This window comes from Trachemys scripta, chromosome 2 (genome assembly GCF_013100865.1).
Source record: "Trachemys scripta elegans isolate TJP31775 chromosome 2, CAS_Tse_1.0, whole genome shotgun sequence".
Lineage (NCBI taxonomy): Eukaryota > Metazoa > Chordata > Testudines > Emydidae > Trachemys > Trachemys scripta.
The window spans coordinates 12,161,477-12,174,671 of record NC_048299.1 but is presented as its reverse complement, the minus strand read 5'-3'; the positions used below and the strand labels follow the sequence as shown (position 1 = coordinate 12,174,671).

The 13,195-nt window shown below is 45.5% G+C and overlaps 1 protein-coding gene across 2 annotated transcripts in view; it reads left to right on the top strand.

The window, feature by feature from the left end:
* Nucleotides 1–4,205: 4,205 nt before the first annotated feature.
* The window catches only part of XIRP1 (xin actin binding repeat containing 1), a 29,111-nt gene continuing 20,121 nt past the window's right edge, over nt 4,206–13,195 (top strand). Inside the window, exon 1 of one of the 2 annotated variants that reach the window (XM_034759922.1) lies at nt 4,206–4,355. The gene's annotated coding sequence lies outside the window, so the exon portion shown is untranslated. The remainder of the gene's footprint in view (nt 4,356–13,195) is intronic. The other variant, XM_034759920.1, reaches the window with a different exon arrangement.

The window sequence follows — 13,195 nt, the reverse complement described above, 5'->3', positions numbered from 1 at the left end:
CCTCCTTCTTCCCTTTTTTAAAGATGGGCACTACATTAGCCTTTTTCCAGTCATCCGGGACCTCCCCCGATCGCCATGAGTTTTCAAAGATAATGGCCAAAGGCTCTGCAATCACATCCGCCAACTCCTTTAGCACCCTCGGATGCAGCGCATGCAGCCCCGTGGACTTGTGCTCATCCGTGGGATCAATAGGAATCAAGGCAGGTAAACCAGGCCCTGCCCCCTGGGTCCCCTGAGGTTTTGGCCAATTTTGTGTTGTGTTTTGTTTAAAGTGCTATTGTGGCTTTTTGTTTTTACATTGATGGTGGTATATTATGGGTACATAGTGATTGTGGTCTATTACTTGAATGCATGAAAATGCTCTAAGCAGAGGCGTATGAAATTAGCTGAAAAACATCAATTTACTTTCGACTTTAACTTAAGCTGATCCAGTATTTAAATCCATGTGAAAATCTATGTATTTTTCAACTGTTTTTGTTTACGTGGAATTATTTTTCTTCTTTCTCAGGGAACAGATGAATATTAGATTCTTTTCCGTGTATTTAAAACTAATTGTATAATAATAGCTCTTAAATTATACATTGGACAGGGACTGAATTAACTATTTGGTGATTTGTGCCCCAGCTGTTAAAGTCAAGCTGCCACTGGTAGACACTCTTAAGATGGGATCTCAGCCAAGCGGCTACCGGCTGCTGTCTTCTCCGGCAATGTGGAGCCGCCCGACCCACACCCTGTTGTGCTCTGTCCTTGACCTGGTGCCTTGTCAATGCTCACTCCCTTTTCCTCTTCCCAGCATCCGTACGAAATTAATAGATTGCAGCTCCACTGTGTGTCCTCGGTGTTCCCCAGCTAGCCTGTCACTCCATTTGCTGACTCTTGCTTGTTACAGAGCTTATGAATAATCTTAGCTGAGCTGGTAAACATCTGACAACCCCTGCCATTTCCATTCCTGAGAGTCAGAACCTGGCTGGTAATCAATGAAACATATATTGCATGCTTACTCAGATCCCCGGCCTTCCCCCTCTTGATGTCTGAGATACCCCGTGCGGGGATATTTTATGAGACTCTACCACAGCGTTATAGTGCCTTACTCAGAGACCACCTCATGCATGGCGTGCAATATCTTGTTGACATGGGAGATTAATGACTGTGGTCTCTGAACGATAGTTTCTCCAGGGCTCTTTTTTTTTCTTTCAGGTACAGTAACTCCTCGCTTAACGTTGTAGTTATATTCCTGAAAAATGTGACTTTAAGCGAAATGATGTTAAGCGAATCCAATTTCCCCATAAGAATTAATGTAAATGGGAGGGCTTAGGTTCCAGGGAATTTTTTTTCACCAGACAAAAGACTATATATATATATATATATATATATATATATATACACACACACACACAGTATAAGTTTTAAACAAACAATTTAATACTGTACACAGCAATGATGATTGTGAAGCTTGGTTAAGATGGTGAAGTCAGAGGGTGGGATATTTCCCAGGGAATGCCTTACTGCTAAATGATGAACTAGCACTCGGCTGAGCCTTCAAGGGTTAACACCATTGTTGTTAATATAGCCTCATACTCTACAAGGCAACATGAATGGAAGGAGGTGAGACAGCATGGCAGACAGAGACACACACACCCTGTGTGTGAGAGAGAGAGATACGCATTGCCCCTTTAAGTACACTGACCCACTCTAAGTACATTGCCTTTTTAAGTAGATCAGCAAGTTGAGACAGCAACTGCTGCTATCAAGCTCCCTCCATCCTGAGTCCTGTCGTGTTCCCCCCCCCCCATGGAGATGGGATATGCAGGGGGCAGGATCAGGGGGAGGGGGACACCCTGATATTAGCCCCTAACTTCCCCGCACCCCCCGCACGGCAAGCAGGAGGCTCCCGGGAGCAGGTCCAAGGCAGAGGGCAAGAGCAGCACATGGCAGTGGGGGGAGGGACAGCTGAACTGCCAGCAATTGATAGCCTGCTGGGCAGCTGCTGCACAGGGAACTTAGGGGAGTGGGGAGCTCATAGGGGGGCTGCCGGTCCACCCTGGTTCCAAGCCCCCACCAACTAGCTCCAATGGGCTGCTCTTTCTGCAAGCAGTGGACAAAGCAGGCAGCTGCCAAACAACATTATAAGGGAGCATTGCTCAATTTTAAACGAGCATGTTCCCTAATTGATCAGCAACGTAACAACGAAACAACGTTAACCGGGACGACTTTAAGTGAGGAGTTACTGTACTTGGATTTCTATCAGTACTGAGCAATCTTAACTTTCTTCCCTGATTCTAGTCTATCGAGGGAAACAAAAGAGCAGTTCCTAGAGGGGGTTGTTCTTGTGAGACACAGGTCTGAACCCAAACCCCTGGATCTCAGCAAGCGGCTAGTAAATTGTGGCTTAATGGTGTATTTAAGGCGCTGGCCAACAGTTAGGGTGGTGAGGATCTGAGCCACTCCAGGAACCACAATAAGAAAGGAGAAATATACAGTATTTTAGGGCAGAGATACCCAATGATTGTAAAAAGGGATTGAGCAACATGCATGGGAAAAGTAGCATTCTCAAGCTATTTGGCCATTGCCACAAGGAAAATAGGGTGCCCACTGAGGACCAAAATCTGCCCTCACTACAATTTCCACTGAGTTCTTATCCTTATTTATGTTACCCTAGTGCCTTCAGGCCCCTACTGATAGCAGGGCCCCACTGTGCTAGGTGCTGTACAAACACATAGCAAGACACGGTCATGGCCGCAAAGACTTTACAATCTAAATAGCGAAGGAAGACAAAAGAAGTCTGGGGAACTGAGGCCCATAGGGTTGAAGTGGTTTCCCCAGTGCCACACAGGAAATCTGTGACAGAGCTGAGAATGGCAGCCATCTTGATTGCCAATCCACTGTCATGTCCAAACTTGTCCTTCATCTCTAGATGGTGGTAACCTTTCTACCTATATTTCTAGTGGCCACATTATACGAGCAGTCTCTTCTAGAGCAAACCTACACCTTACAATTCCTCAGCGGGTAAGTTAGACCAACTTAGACGCCTCTAAGACGTCAGCAGAATGGGTGAAACGAGATCAAAAAGGAATCTGAGTGTAAAGGGACTAAGCTAGTGCACTTTCTAACTTATACATCACCTCTGAATCTGGCTGACAGGTGTAATTTGAAGGTGGACTGAGAGTTGAAGGCACTCAGACCTGCACAGGATTAGCTCCAGTATTTTTCACTCAGGCCAACAATTCAAAAGAAAACATGAAACCCAAATAGAACACCTAGGTGCCGTTGTAACCCACACACCTTCTGGGTGTGGTGTTCTGGCCCATCTAGTTGCACCGAGACCACTTAAAGAAAGAGGTAAAATGAGTCTCCTCTACAGCCTTAGCTAAACAAGCAGTTGGCTTTTAGCTCATGCCGTAGAGGCTCATGCACTAAGCTCCAGAGGTCCCAGGTTCGATCCCACCCGCCAACGACCAGGGTCTGTTGGCATTACACAGTTTTCTACTTATGGGGGGAAATTCCTTGCTGACCTCAGCTAGTGATCAGGTTCTGCTCTGAGGTATGAAGTCTGTCCACTCTTGTTGTTTGTATTGTAGCTAGGATAATAATAGGTGCTAGTGTTGTTTATATGTAGCACCCTTTTCCACAATCTAAGAAGAAGAAAGGAAAAAATATAAGCTAAATAAAAAGAAATGCTTTTTAACCAGTGGAACTCTTTGTCACATGATATTATGTAATGTAGTAGACTGCCCAACTGGCCATCTCTGTATCCTTCCTTATTTTATGTCCCTCTGCCATATCTCCTCTTGCTGTTCTCTTTTCCAAACCAAAGAGTTCTAGAAAAAATACACATCCATTTAAAAGCGAATTAGGAATCAGCTTGTGTTCATTAATACTTGTTATCATTGCTAGCTTTGAACATAGTAAAAATCTTGTGACAGTCACAAGGTGTCAATGCCGTGGCCCAAGGACCCTTGAGAATGACTCAGGAAAGTGCCTCTTCTCTGATGCGCAATATTTGGAAGCTTACACATCCCTTTACTGAATTACCGTGGGGCGGTGCTGAATGAATAAGCCTATCAGCATTGCAAACTGCTAGGGCCAGTGACAACTCAAGACTGCCCCCCCCCCCGCCATAGCTGCAGGAACTCTTGATTGACTCAGCCTGATGGAACAGCAACTTCCGTATTCCCTAAAATAACCCATTTGGCTCATCCTCTCAACTTAGCCCAGCACACGGTGATAAAATCAGCTGTCAGAGACCAGTCAGAGACAGAGAACAGGATCAAGGGACACAGACTGGAGCAGGGCTTCTCCGTAGGAACTTCTGCTGGGATTTTCTACCCAAAAGACACGACTGGCTGGATCTCTCTGTAAGTAAGCTTTTGCTTGGTGCGATTCTAGTGAAGATTTGCATGTATTATGTGAACAATGTACCATTGTAAAAGGCCCAATCCTGAAGTTCAGTGGGCGCTGAGGGCACTCAGCCCCTCACAGTATGAAGCCCCAAGTGAGTTTGCTGCCATTGGAAAGCAATGAATTTTGTCAGCCTGGAACCTAGTAAATCCAGATCTCTGTGGTCTCTTTTCCTCGGGAGGTTATTGTGTCTGTACCATGGGTTCTATTTTCTGTCTAGTGCAGCAAAATGTTGACTTGAGCATTATGGGATGCTTGAAATGGAGAGAGGGCTTTTAACATGGTGACAAAACCACTCCTCCCTTCCCCCATAACGAAGCAGCCAAGGTGGTTACAATTTCTAGCATCAGTGCAGCCATTTTAAATTCACGGGACGAGTTTCTCAGCTTCAGTTACTTTAATGGAGCTACATCAACTTATACTAGGGGGCTGGCCCATTGTAGTAGTCAGATCAGGGGTAGAATCCATGCTAAGTCCATGTGTTCGGCACATCAGCTAGCCAGATGGTGGTGATGGATAGATAGATTAGATAGATGATGATATTGTAAGAGGTAACACCGCATGTGACTTGCTAATTTGCATCTACGTGGCATTTGAGGACTGATCAGGATGAAACAGGTCCCACTTCAATTTATACCCTTCAGGAGCAAGTGGCAGTATAGATTTTGCAAAGGATAGAATCTGATTCCCCCCTCGTCGCTCCCACATGTCAAACAATGAAGAAAGGATTTGTGTCTCCATATCCAGGGATCATTCATGGGGCCCGATCTTGCGAGGTGCACAGCTCCTGTCTGAAGTTAGTGGGAGCAGCGGTTGCTCAGTACCTCTCAGGTTCAGGCTTATAGGTTATAACTTTTGGAAATCCTTTTGTCACTTCTATTCACTTGTGCAGCCCAGTAAGCGCCTTTGAACAAGCCCATAGATCTGTCAGATGCTTTGTAGCTTCAATCTCTCTCCTGCACTGCTGCATCTCTTTGCTTATTTGTTTAATGGGCACCAGAGCTGCAGCTCTAAAGTGCAGGTGTTGTCTAATGGGTGGAGCAGGGCACTGAGAGGCAGGAATCCTAGGAGCTAGTCTTGATTCTGCCACTGACTAACTGCATGACCTTGGACAAGTTCCTTAACCTCTTTGCTCCAGCCCCTCAGTTGGTGTGAAATGGCGTAGCTCCACAAACGTCAGTGGATTTACATCAGCCGAAGACCTGACCCGGTGTGTCTCTAAAAGAGGCGTACTATTATTTATCCTGTCGTCGAGCAGTTTTAAATCATCAGGCACTATTGACATGCAAAATATGTTCTTCATTCATTTATTCTCTTGTTGTTATCATTTCTTTCTGGGATTTACCCACTGGCATTCTGCCAACTCCTGCAAGGACAACAGGGCTGCTTTTTCCCCTCCCAGTCATTGGCTAAAAACAGCTTCAACCACTTCTTTTTAGTAGAAAAATGAGAGAGAGAGAGAGAGAGAGAGAGAGAGAGAGATTCCATCTGCTATCATAGCTACTTAAAGAGGGGAACAAAATGTGAAGAAGCTCCCCCGGTCCAACACCAGGTGGTAGATGATTCACTAGTCTAAGTGAGAGTAAAGAGAACCTTAGGCTGTGGGTGGGAAATGTTATGATGCACATTCAGGCCCATAAGTGCCTTGAACTATTAGTTATTTCTAAGGAAAGGAAACAAACGAAGCTCAAGATGATTCCCTGAGGCACATTCCTGAAAAGCTGAGGGCTCATCTACTCACAAAAGTTGTACCCCTGTAACTATCCCGGGATAGCTAAAGCAGTACAACTGCCTCTAGTGCGGGCACAGGTACATCAGGCTAAAGGTGTTTGATACTGGTTCAGCTTACTTCTGCGTGGGACTGGGAATAAGCTATACCAGTATTAGGCACCATTATACCAATAGAACATGTCCACTCGAGGGGTTGTAATGGTATAAATGTAATCAGTAACACATCACACCACTAACTGATATAGCTATACCAGTTCTAAACCTGTGTGCAGACCAAGTCTGAGAGCCACAGAGATAGCTGGAAAGTAGCAAAATATTATTATAATTAAGCACCCAACACTACCCATAGGAGATTTCTGGCTAACATTGATTTCACTCCACTGATTTTGTCCTTTAGCTCATCCTCTCAAAGATGTCATAGATGAAATCCCCACAGAGAATTCCATAGTGTCAGCTACTAACCAGTAACTCATTCACTGGTTTCAGAGTAGCAGCCGTGTTAGTCTGTATCCGCTAAAAGAAGAACAGGAGTACTTGTGGCACCTTAGAGACTAACAAATTTATTAGAGCATAAGCGCTTATGCTCTAATAAATTTGTTAGTCTCTAAGGTGCCACAAATACTCCTGTTCTTCATTCACTGGTGACTCCCTCAATGTTACTAAGTACCACCCTCCCCCCCACACACACTTCCTGGTCTCTAGAGATCTCATTGCCTGGCACAGCTCAGACCCTCTTTATTCTACCCCTACCCCCAAGGAATGGATTTCCCAGGAGAATTTTTCTCTTTTCCAGGCAGGAGCTCTCAAAACGGCAGTGAGAGCAGCTGGCTTTTGAAAAAGGAGATACATTCTGGAAGCTATACATGTTTGTATAGGTAGCAATAGATCTGTGTGTATGCACCTTCAGATCTCTATGCAAGAGCCCTTTGCTGCAACTGCTGTGAGGAACTGGCCAATTCACGATGCCTCGATTAAAGGGCAGAATCCCCTTCACATCATGTTTGACTATAAGCTCTCTGGGGTAGGGGCCACGTCTTTGTACAGCACCTAGCACAATGATGCCCCAAAATGAGTGGTCCTGTGGTGCTACTGTAATATAAATAAACAAATTATAACAATCAGCTTTCATCTGTGGACTTGAAATGGTGCCACAAACCTAACCCTGTTATCAGAACTGGATGCAAACACGTCTCCTGACCTGTGCAGAAGTTTGGGGCCTGGATCAAAAAATGTGCCTTTCACTATTATATTCTAGAACTCCGACATGAAAAAAAGCAGGATTTCTCTCTTCTGCTCTTTTATAGGCAGTCCTTTTCCCCCGCCCCCTACTCACCCCCTGATCCTAGCTAACAGTTTGCCTCTCTTGGGAAGAGTGGGAAATGCTAGTGGAATACAAGGGCTATGCTTGGTTTTTTTGCAGATATTGTTGGGATTTTTTCAAATAGGGTTTGTTTTTTCAGAGCAGACATAGGTGCTGGAACTAGGGGTGCTGCCGTACCCCCGGGCTTGAAGTGGATCCCATTATATACAGGGTTTACAATTTGATTCAATGGCTCTCAGCACCCCCACTTTAAAAATTGTTCCAACACACCTGAGAGCAGAAGTAAGATCTCTTGCCATTATTAACTAAGAACAGTCAATAGTTTCATGGGTGCATATGATAATTTACCAACGCTAAATTAATAGAAAATATGGGAAAGGTTTGAAACAATTACTTATGACTTAATTGGTGACAGGCATGCAATAGCAGAACAGAAATCTCCACTCAGCTAACCTGTAAGGTCAACAGCATTGCAAACAATGTTTAAAGCTATATGGCACAGATATTTACTTGCCTTTATGTACTGGGATTCCTTCTGCATCCCAGAAACATACAGTACATGCAGCAAAAGGAGACACATACAGTGCTCAGGCCTGTCCTGACATTCTCAGGATGTCACTTCATGGTGATTAGAATGAAGCTGCCTTAAAAGGCAGGGCATTCCTAGCACTAAAGGCAATCCTTCTCCCCATTAAGCTGCGAAACCAATGGCCAACTCTGCACTACTGTTCTGAGTGTTGTTGTCAGGAGCAAAGATATTGCTACGAGCCTGCTACGAACTGTAGTTTGGCCAAACACCGGGTGGAAAAACCTTTAGGAATCAACTCTTTGCTCAGCTTGAGTTCACACCAATGAGTCAAAAAGCACCATTGTAGGGTGACCAGATAGCAACTGTGAAAAATCGGGACAGGGGGTGGGAGGTAATAGGAGCCTATATAAGAAAAAATCCCCCAAAATGGGACTGTCCCTATAAAAATGGGACATCTGGTCACCCTACATAGAAGGAGACTATAGGGCTTGTCTACACTTACTGGGGGATCGATGCGCGGCGGTAGATGCATCTGTGGTTGATTTAGTGGGTCTAGTGAAGACCCACTAAATCAACCGTAGATTGCTTTCCCGTCGACTCCTGTACTCCATCTGAATGAGGAGCACAAGGGGAGTCAACGGGAGAGTGTCTCCAGTCAATATTGCATAGTGTGGACCCCGCGGTAAGTAGATCTAAGTATGTCAACTTCAGCTAGGTTATTCACATAGCTGAAGTTGCGTAACTTAGATTGATCTCCCCCCGTAGTGTAGACAAGGCCTAAGAGAATAAGTTATCAAAACAGTCACATCTAAATAAAGATCAGTTTTCCATTGGAAGAATGATCCTGTAGATGTAGCACTGGATCGGGGCTCAGGTGAGCGGGGTTCAGTTCCTAACTCTGTCACAGACTTTCTGCGTGACCTTGAGAACGCCACTTAACCTCTTTTTTAACCTGTAGATAATATTCCTTTTTCCGTCTTACTATTTAGATTTTGAGCTCTTTGGGATGGGAACTGACTCTCCCTGTATGTAAATACATCACCTACGACAATGAGGCCCTGATCTTGGTTGCAGGGTTTCAGAGCTAAAACAACAGTAATAATAATTAATGATTGGTAGTTAGCTATTAAAGAGATGTGTATGGTAGAAAAGTAGAACAAAAGAGGCAGTTTAAATAATATTAAGAGGATCCATTTGTGATCACATTTTAGACTAAAGTCCATAAAGGATTAAGAAATGATGAATATATGTTACAAGAGTGCTACAGACAAGAGTAGCTCATGTGATAGGCGGCTCTAAGCACATTAGAAGTGTTATAGAAGGGTTATAAGGCATGGTTATGAGCAACTTGTTGACCTGATGGAATCTATAATAATTTATTAAACAGTGACTAAAACATTTGCTAATCATTTATTTCAACCCTTTATAAATGGAAGCTGACTACAAAGTGTGACCCCATTGGTAAAAACAATTGTGAATCTGCGGCCATAGTTTCATCCATCTAGTCAATTAAAATTCAGAATCCCTGGAAGGCTTGCGTGGGTGTGGTTTAAAGCCCTCTCTAAGCATGGATCTTTCTAACCAGTTGCCCCCTTGCCAGCAACCCCCCACCCCTTCTCCAGTCTCCAATGCCACCAGCAGCTGTTACTTGGGGACGCGTCTTTGCATTTTTTGCACCCCAGGAATAGTGTCTCTGCATTCCATCAAGCCTGCATTTTTACAAAGACCAAAAATAACAGCCCAGTGCTTCAAAGTGACTCTAGTGTCAGTCCGGGGCTGCGTTTTACTGAGTCACCTCGGGACCTCTTTAAATGGCATGGGAGTATTAAACTGTGATATGCCTCCTGCAAAGAATTTCTGATTCAAGTTATGTGGCCAGGATTTTTCAGGAGTGACTAATGACTTGGTTGCCTCAGTTCTAAGGTACCCAACTTGAGACACCTTAAAAGGGACAAGGAGTCCGGTGGCACCTTAAAGACTAACAGGTTTATTTGGGGTTTTTTACCCACGAAAGCTTATGCCCAAATAAATCTGTTAGTCTTTAAGGTGCCACCGGACTCCTCATTGCTTTTGTGGATAAAGACTAATACGGGTACCCCTCTGACATCTTAAAACGGGGACTGCAGGGGCGGTGCATGAACCACTGGCTAGGGGAGGCTAGCCCCCAATCCTGCCCCTTCCACACCAGTCCCACCCCTTCTGCACCCCCGGAATCCAGAGCCCACCACCACGACTGCCAGCCCCCACCCCAGACTGGCTAGTGCCCGCAACCTCCCCAGCCCGGGAGCGCCAGGAGGGAGAGCGCGTGGTGTGGCCTCAGCCCCTGGAGCTTAGCGGCAACACAAAGGGGGACCCTGGGGGCAGAGTGTGCGTGGGGCCATACCTGGCTGTTTGGGGAGGCATAGCCTCCCCCAGCCTCCCCTACCTGCCGCCCAAGGGGGCCTGATTTTCAATGGTTATGGATTTTCTGAAAGGCAGGCCCATTTAAGATGCCTCAAACTGAGCATCCAAATTAGTCATGTTTGAAAATCTTGGCCTTTTAGAATATATTTAAATCCTAACTTGTTTTGCACATAACACCTTAGATTATTAAAGCTGAAAGAATTTCCTTTCCACCAGAGCTGCTCCCTATTTACTTGTTTTGCATTTCACTCTGCTCTTTCAATTATAGTCAGTTTCACTTTCCAGCTGACATGTATTTCTCACAATGTTGCAACATGATTCTAAGGCACTAGCACAAGGTTACTATGCAACAGGTGGGTTGAAACCTCTGCAAAAGGATGTTTAAATCCAAGCTTTTAAAAAAAAAAAGCTGATTTATATTTTATTTTGGTAAAGATTTGTATTATTGTAATACATTTGTATCTATAACAGAGCCCAGAGACCAAAACTGATATCAGAGCCCCATTCTGCTAGTTGCTGTGCAATCTGAAAACAGTGTTACTAGCGCACTTACTTTTATTGCGGGTCTCGTGATAATTAGTGTTTTCCTTAAAGCTCCAGTTGCTGGAATCATGTGATTACGTGAGCATCTCAGTTTTCTTTTTTTTTTTTTAATGGTACATTTCTAGTAGAGCGACCAGACAACAAGTGTGAAAAATCAGGACAGGAGGTGGGGGATAATAGGAGCCTATATAAGAAAAAGACACAAAAAATCAGGACTGTGCACCCTAAAGGGTGAAAAACCAGAAAGGAAAAAAAAAAACAAGATGTATTTTAAAAAAAAAAGTCATGATTTTTAAGCCAATTTCACGATTTTTTGGGAACAGACTCATAATTCTTGACTATTTGTGGTTGGTAGTAATGAACTATCCCATGCTGGCCCATCCCTAGAAAGAGCCCAGCTTGAATTTCAGATCCCAACTGGACTTTGCAAAACTGGCAGTTAGAGGGAAACAGGCGGTTTGCAAACCAGCAAAAACCTGATCCAGAAGTCTTGGAGCAAGAGAGAGAGAATAAATAGGAAGCCTCTGGACAACAGTGTTCCCGCTACTTTCCTGCCAGCAGCCTCACTTTAAGCAGCTGTTTCCTGCCCTCCCCCAACGCTGCCCTTTCTTCTCACATTGGCAAAATCAGCACGTGGCCTTTGAATGATTTTTCTCATGTGTCCCAAATGCTCAACAGCAAGTTGGAGTTGGGCAGTCAAGTCAGAAATAGCTGAAATGCACTTTTATCCACTGCTGAGCGGCCGGAACAAAAACTGCCTGTGCCCTCCCCCCTCCCGCCCCTTTCATGCCAATAGAAGGTCTATAGCATTTTCCACTAGTTCCAGGGGTGTATCCCCAGGATCACTTCCCCTTTCAGCCCAGCTGCGGGAACTCCTGGTCCTCAAAAAGGGAGAGTGATTTAGACTGCCTGGTCAATCCTGCCCTCCCCCATCTGCTTTCCACATAGTTAGTATTCACCACAGTGACAAAAGGCCTCCTACAGCAGCTGTTAGGCATGGAGCTGGATCATTCCATGAGGAATGTGGACCCAGCGCGGGGTTGAACAAGGCCCATCGGCCTTTGCTCAAAGTGACGGGATCAAGGAACTGACAGCAGCACAATGGGCCGTCAGAGCACAGAATGGAGGAAGAGATTTGAACTTGTTCCCATTGATTTAACAGGGCCAATGAGCGCCTAGTCTCCCAGATTAAGCTGACACACTGGCTTCTTCTCCGGCTATTATTAGTGCTTACCCAGCTATGAGAATTCCACAAGACCAGCCACATGAGTGGCGCTCGCATTTCGCAGCCCTTTTGTAGGGGGACTGATTAGCTCCCAGTGAAGCAGGGGGAAGGGAGTGATTCAGCACCACTGACTTTCAATGCTAGCAACAGGTACATGAGCCATTAAAACTGGGCTGAGGGCAAATTGCGATTCTGATGCACAAACACTGAGGGCTGGTGTCACTGATCAGCGCTGACTCCATCTCATGGAGGCTGATGGTGAGTTTCCCAGGTTTCACTGACGCACAGGGTGGGTGACATGGCGAGGTTCATGGACGTGGAGGTGGGGGGAGTGGCAAAGAACGCTGCAGAACACGCCTCCAGCCTGCCGCACAAACACACCCCTGGGGAGTCTCAAACAGCTCAGAGGACCCAGCAGCTGGGTGACTCAGAGCCCTTCCCATGCTGCAAAGAATAGCTGGGAGTCTAGAGATTCTTAGTAACAAAACCAGCCGGCTTAGGGTACGTCTATACTACCCGCCGGATCGGCGGGTAGTGTTCGATGTATCAGGGATCGATTTATCGCATCTCGTCTGGACGCGATAAATCAATCCGCTAATCGATGCCCGTACTCCACCTCAACAGGAGGAGTAAGCGGAGTCGACGGGGAAGCCGCGCCAGTCGACTCGCCGCCATGAGGACGGCCAGGTAAGTCGAACTAAGATACTTTGACTTCAGCTACGTGAATAGCATAGCTAAAGTTGCGTATCTTAGTTCAAACTCCCCCCCGCTAGTGTAGCCCAGGCCTTAGAATACGCCAAAGACCATACAACCATGTGGGTTACGCTCAATCGCTAAACTGCTTCATCCATGGAGTTACCCCGTCGCTTGAAGTATTGAGAAACAGAGTGGGCAAATAGTAGAAAACATACACCTCTACCTCGATATAACGCTGTCCTCGGGAGCCAAAAAATCTTACCGCATTATAGGTGAAACCGCGTTATATCGAACTTGCTTTGATCCACCGGAGTGCGCAGCCCCCCCCCCCCCCCCCCCCCCCCCCCCC